This window comes from Crotalus tigris, unplaced genomic scaffold (genome assembly GCF_016545835.1).
Source record: "Crotalus tigris isolate CLP2741 ecotype Arizona unplaced genomic scaffold, ASM1654583v1 scf7180000024339.11422700, whole genome shotgun sequence".
Taxonomy (NCBI): domain Eukaryota; kingdom Metazoa; phylum Chordata; class Lepidosauria; order Squamata; family Viperidae; genus Crotalus; species Crotalus tigris.
In genome coordinates, this window is record NW_024100509.1 from 1,281,167 (window position 1) to 1,287,854 (window position 6,688).

The window sequence follows — 6,688 nt, forward strand, 5'->3', positions numbered from 1 at the left end:
TGTCAAAGACATTTTATGGTATTCATAAAATCATCAGGAGCTGACCTCAACCTAAAAGGGACTTTACCTGTTACTTGTCAGGTTCTCTAAAAGTTTCAACCAAGAGCTGAGATCAATGTGAGGTAATATTGAGGACCCATATCCTCCCACAATGCTTTCCTCCCATTTCGAGAGGGCATGGATGATAAAATGCCAATTTTATCATGATAATCTATTAAAGGCTCAGTCATTTAGTTTCCACTTTCTATGATTTGAGAGCCCCAGTTAGGCTCAATCCTTCTTAAACTGCTTTTGCGGAAGCCTTTCCTTTTCTTTTCCACTTGCATGAAGACTAACTCTCTTCCCTTTTTATGTTAAAGAACTTGAAAACCACGGTGCTGATCCACATATTCATCTAACAGTTTCAGGCCTTTTCTACCCTGAATGGCTGGTCTAATTTGGATGCTATATTAACAAGAAACCTCAGAGCTGGTACTAAAGACATCCTCCAGTTTTTAATTCTGAGTTCTAGACAAATTTGACTAGACAGATTTTGAAAAGCCAGAAAAAGATAGCTGGCAAACTGGGTAAACAATGGACACTACAAATGTTTCTCTTAAATACATTCCAATTAAATTAAATTAGGAACTTCTGGTCTGCAAGCTATGTCTGCCCTATCAGTCAAGTCATCTAGCCCAAGATCAAGTCTCCTTTGTCATTAAAAGAAAATGCATGGAAATGGACAAAGATGCTTCTCATGAAGGTGGTTCAAATTTCTCAGGCATCTTCGCTTGAGAAGGGGAGATGCTGGGATCTCAATTCAATAATTCTAGGGAAGATCATTCAGGCCCAGAGGTGCCGTATCAGTCAGATGGGGGCATAGAATTTAATAAATAAAGATGGTGACTCTCAGCTTAGCTGTTCTTGGAAGATACAGATTTTCCTGGATCCCTTCCAAACTAAAACTATGTTTTGTTACGAGACTGAAAGAGCTTTGGGTTTTTGATTATGGCACTGCACGAGCATCCTTTTGATTAATTTACAAAAAGAAAGACAAAGAAAGATAGACTGTTGTTTCTATTACCTCTGTAAGCTATCAGATATTGCTTGATACCATTGACTCTAATGCCATTTTGTCCTGATATTATGGGTCGAAAATTAATTTGCTAGTCAGAAAAGATGCTACCAGGATTTGTTTTTTTTTTTTTTTACTAGTATAGACTAACACAACTCTCCTCCTTACAATGTCTATAATGAGAAGTACCAAATCCTCCTTGGAAAAAGCTGCATTGGTTACCATTTTGCTACAAGTCAGTAGTATGATCTGTATGGACCAGAAACCCTCCTGAGAGAATGAAGGATTTAGAATTTCAGAAAAAGTAAATGTAGGGGTTTAAAACTAGACAAAAGTTCATATAAGGATGGTGGGTATATGTGGAAAGAATATACTTTTAATATTCCAGGTTTGTTTTTTTGCAGGATTATTGCACGCAATTTTTTAAAGTAACCCTATGTATCCTCTGCTTCATTCATTGACATTCATTTGACATTCATTTTAGTACAGGAAATATCTCCTAGTATTTGACCAAATTGATACTTCTCTTTTGATAAGTTTCCATCAGTTACTTCTTGTCCTGCCTTCAGGTACTGTGAAGAATAAGTTGACTCCCTCTTTTCTGTGGCAGCTCCTTAGATAATGGAAGACTGCTATCGTGTCAACCCAGTCCTTCTCTTCATCAAAGCATTTCTTTCAACTGTTCTTCATATGGTTTAGCTTCCAGGCTCCTAATATTTTTGTTGCTTTTCTGTGCACTCTTTTCAAAGTCTCAACATCTTTATTTATCATGGTGACCAAAATGGGATGCAGTATTCCAAACATGGTCTTAACCAAGTGGTGTGAACACTTTACCTGATCTTGATTCTGTCCCTCTCTTAATGCAGCATAGGACCATGTTGGCTTTTTTGTGCTGCAGAAACACTGCTGGTTTATATTTAAGTGATTGTCCACTAGGACTCCAAGATCCCTTTCACAGGTATTGTTATTGAGACAGGTATCTCCTATTCTATAGCTGTGCATTTGGTTTCTTTTGTCTAAGTGTAAAACTTTATTATGGTGTTGTCTGCAAATTTAATGAGTTCCCCTTCTATCCCTTTATCTAAATCATTTATGAAGATGTTGAAGAGTAGTGGGCCTAAGACAGAGCCTTGAGGTACACACTGCATACTTCCCTCCATGTAGATGTAACTCCATTAAGGACTACACGCTGAATGTGGTTAGTTATCCAGTTATGAATCCATCAGTTGGTGATGCTATCTAACCCATATTTTGTATCTTACCAAGTAGCAGGTTGCAGTCTACTTTGTCAAATGCCTAATGAAGTCCAAGTATATTATGTCCACAGCATTTTGCTGATCCACTAATTTAGTCACTTTGTCAAAGAATACAATAAGATTGTTTGGCATGTTGGCTTCAGGTTATCATTTTGCCTGCCTCTAGGTGTTCACAGATTCATTGCTTGATTACTTTTCTTAGATCTTCCTGGGTATTGATGTCAGAATGATTTGTCTATAGTTTCCTGGATCCATTTTTTTCCTTTTTTGAAGATGAGAACCACATCATTTCTTCTCCAGTCCTCTGGCAGTTCCCCGATGTTCCAGGATCTATGAAAGACATGGTTCAGTGACTCTGAGCTCACATCTGGCAGCTCCTTCAGAACTCTGGGATGCAACCCATCTGATTCTGGTGATTTGAACTCATCCGGAGTGAATATCTTATCATTTTCTTGCCTTTGTTGACTTGCATTCCTATTCTGTCTTTTATGGTTCTGTTTTTGATAGTTTGGACTGTTTTTTTTTTCCCTTCTGCATACAGAAAGATTCAAAGAATGAATTACCAGTAAACATTTCAGCTTTCTCCCTGTTGCTCATCACCGTTTTGCCATCTTTTCCCATTAGTGGATCAATTATTTCCTTGGCTTTTTTTCTTGTTTTTTACACATTGAAAGAAGCTCATTTTACTATTTTTTTATATTTATTGTAAGCCTTAGTTCATTCTGTGCCATAGCTTTCTGGACTTCCTCTTTGCAGATTCAGGCTATATGCTGGAATTCTGGCTTAGTTATGTGTGTCTCTCTCCAGTGTTTTTACTTGCCCTTTTTGTCTTTTACTTGCCCTTTTTGTCATAGATTTCTTTTATGGAGTGAAGCTGGTTTCTTCTGGGATCACTTATTTTACTTTTTCAGTGGTATTGTGCTAGACTGGACTTTTATAATTTCATTTTTCAGAGTTTCCCAAGCTCCTTGAATTGTTTTCCCTTTGAGGATTTCCCTAGTGGTCAGTAGGATAAAATGTGCAAAAGAGTCAATGCTTCTGAAGCTGCATATTAAACAATTAACTCACATTTGCAGTCACAATATATGTGGTGGCAGAACCTATAGTTTCCTGATTTATTCATTCAACATTCTAAGCTATGCCAAATCTCTAAATTTTATTCAAAACTTTGCAGCTCATCAAGTTACAAAATTATTTACACAACTTGGTATTATTTTTTTCAGCCCGGTTTCATCTTCCTCATTTCAGGAAGGCAAAAAAACAGAAGAGGAAAATTGCACATTGGGGATAGTTGTAATAAAAGGCAACAGATAGTGCTTTTTTAGTGGAGACATTTGAGAAGATACTGCATAGTTCATTTTGTATTATACACTCATCCAAGTCTATGATTCTGTTATCACCCTAACATTTTCTTTCTATCTTGTCCATTTCATGCTTAATTACTGCAGAGGACAGACCAGACCATTACTATTATTCCAAAAAATAGTTGTTACAATTTTGCTATTTTATATGATTTCTGAATGTTATGACAACCTCCCAACACACACACACACACATAGCGATTAGAGAGGAAGAGAGGAGAGAGAGAGAGAAGCAGATAAGAGAGAGAGAGAGAGAGAGAGAGAGAGAGAGAGAGAGAGAGAGAGAGAGATTGATTTCTGGGATTTGTGTGGAGCATTCTGTTAAAACTAATACTGCTCCTCACAGACTAGTTAGCTGTAGTTCTCAATGCTTACCATTAAAGTAGGCAGTATGGGATCCCACAACTCTAAGCTTATAAATACCTTCCACATTAGCTTACCCACCCAATTTTCTCAGAGTCATTTAATTAAAAACTAAATGGGAAGTAAGCATACTGTGAAGCAAAAATCAGCCTCCAACACCATCTTTACTTCCAAGAACATCCCAGGCATCCGCCTAGATGGCATAGGTGTCTGTCCTTTTTAATGTTGCTGTGTATCAATTTGCTTATGTTTAGTTGTGATCTTCTCTGTAAGTATTTATACAGTATATGGAATGAGCAGGATATATATTAACTGAATCAGTATGTTGAATAAGTAGACTAGTCACAAAGCATTTTTCTTTATCTTATACAGTATATGCACTCATGGATTCACTTTTGTTTGGCCTTGGACTTAATAAAAGAAACATCCTACAGCTGTGCCTTTAATGATGGGTTGATCTGCAGCACTTAGCAGGCAATAATGTTTATTTTTATGCAATGAAAAGTGTCACCTGCTAATTATTAAAAATCAAGCCATTGTTAAGTTGGCCAACCTAATCCAACCATTCTTTCTCATTTTCATACAATATTGCAATGGTTTTGTTTATGTCAGAATTCCTTTGGGATAAATATCTCAAGTTGGGCTGAATATTTGAGAACCAGTGTTTAATCAAATGCAAATATTTGCAAGAGAGGAACATTTCCCTCCCACCCACATGATTAAAAATGTGGAGAAATTCAACTGTAAAGCAGCAAAAATAAAAGCATTCACTGGGTTTAAATCCAGGAGCAGAAGGCAACAAACATGGTTTCCATGCTATCATGTTTCTCTAGAATAGCCCCATGATGTGAGTCAGGCTAAGTATGACAGATCTCCACCATCCAGTCTGAGGGGTGGTAATTGAGTCTTGAACTTGGTTCTCTCTGGGATAGGTCCAGCCCCTTAATCACGTGCTGCATTAGTTGAGATACATTTCTTGAGAGATGACAGGAAATTCTAATGGCTGATAAACAGATATGTTGCATTTCCTATTCATTTCATAAGATCTCCAGAAAAGATGTGACCCTACAAGACACATCTATTGTGTAATCTGGTGTGCCATTTTCACTGACCCCCAATAGGTGTCCCTTGAAGAAGTCATCACCACTTATCTGACCTGCCTTCCTAAAAGAAGGAAAAAAGACCTCCCTGCCATTGCATTTGTCAACACTGGCATTTTGTGCCCTGTATCTGCTTACTATTATCGCTAGATTCTGTCTGTACCTCCAGAATCAGAGTGGAGGACCCCAGTATCTAACATGGGCCCAAATCATTCCATTTTCAGCAAATTATCCTGTTCTTAAAATATTTATAAATTGCTTTTTTACGTAACTGGGTAATAATTCAGCATAATCTTTAAGACAAACCACATTTATAATAAAGCAGGCTGTTTTCCAATTCCCAGTCAACATAATATTACTTTACAATTAATGAAAAGTCAATCAATACAAAGGAGCTTTTATGGCAGCCTAAAGTGATTACAGATAGCACCTCTGCTCCCAAGAATCTCATTAGCAGCCTTTCAGGACTTCTCAAATTCTGCTGTTGAAATAGCCAAAAGCTGTTTACCTGCCCAAAATATCCTGCTTCCATTCTTCTCCTGTAATCCCTTCCCAAATATCTAAAATTATTTGATCCCAGCCTTCCAATGATAGAACATCAGCACATTCTGGAAGGGCACAGATATTTTTGTGGACCTCTGGAAGATCAGGAAGTTGAGCTATGATACCCCCTCCACAAACACACAACCTTCACTTATGAGAACCAGTTCGGTCTGAAAGTTAAGGCTCCAGGCTAGACTCTTGACAGCATGAGTTCCAGTTCCACCTTAGGTATGAAAGCCAGCTGGGTGAATTTCAGCCAGTCACTACAGTATCTCTCAATCCAGCTCATACCACAGGGTGCTTGTTGTGGGGAAAATAGGGGGAGGATGGAGTATTGAGCATGTTGCTGCCTTGAGTTATTTATAAAAAAAGCAGGATAAAAATTTAATGATCAATATCATTAGGGAAGATTATAATTTCAAGGGAAAGCTAGTTGAAAAAGATGAGCATCTATGACTATTCTTCAATGGAAGTATAATCAATGAGAATTTTCTTTATTCTTTCGCCTTCCTCCATTAAAAAAAATGTGTAGCATACTACAAGATTTGAATGGGTACTGTAGGATTGCCTCAAACATGGAGGACTTCTCTGTACCATGGGCTCTTAGCAAACTAGTCCAAAACCAACTGACATACACTTTTGCATATTATTCTTGTGTTGTGAATTACTGAAACCATTTCATGTCAATTACCAAATATTGTCCAGCTTCAGATATGAAATAATGGTAATCCCATTAATGTTGCATAATACCTTGTTATCGGAATGTCATAGTGGCAAGTAAGAAGGATTACAGTTAGAATAGATTCCAATTCATGATGTTATACTATTAACTAATATGTTTTGGTAAGTGTATTGAATATGATGTTATTTTTATTTAATTGATATAATAAGAATTGTAATAATTTAAACATGAGACAGTAAATACTAAGGGGAAAAGAGAGGAAATATTTAATGTGGTAATTTGAGACTGGTACTAAAAGATACTTGTATGCCATTGAATTATCGATTGAC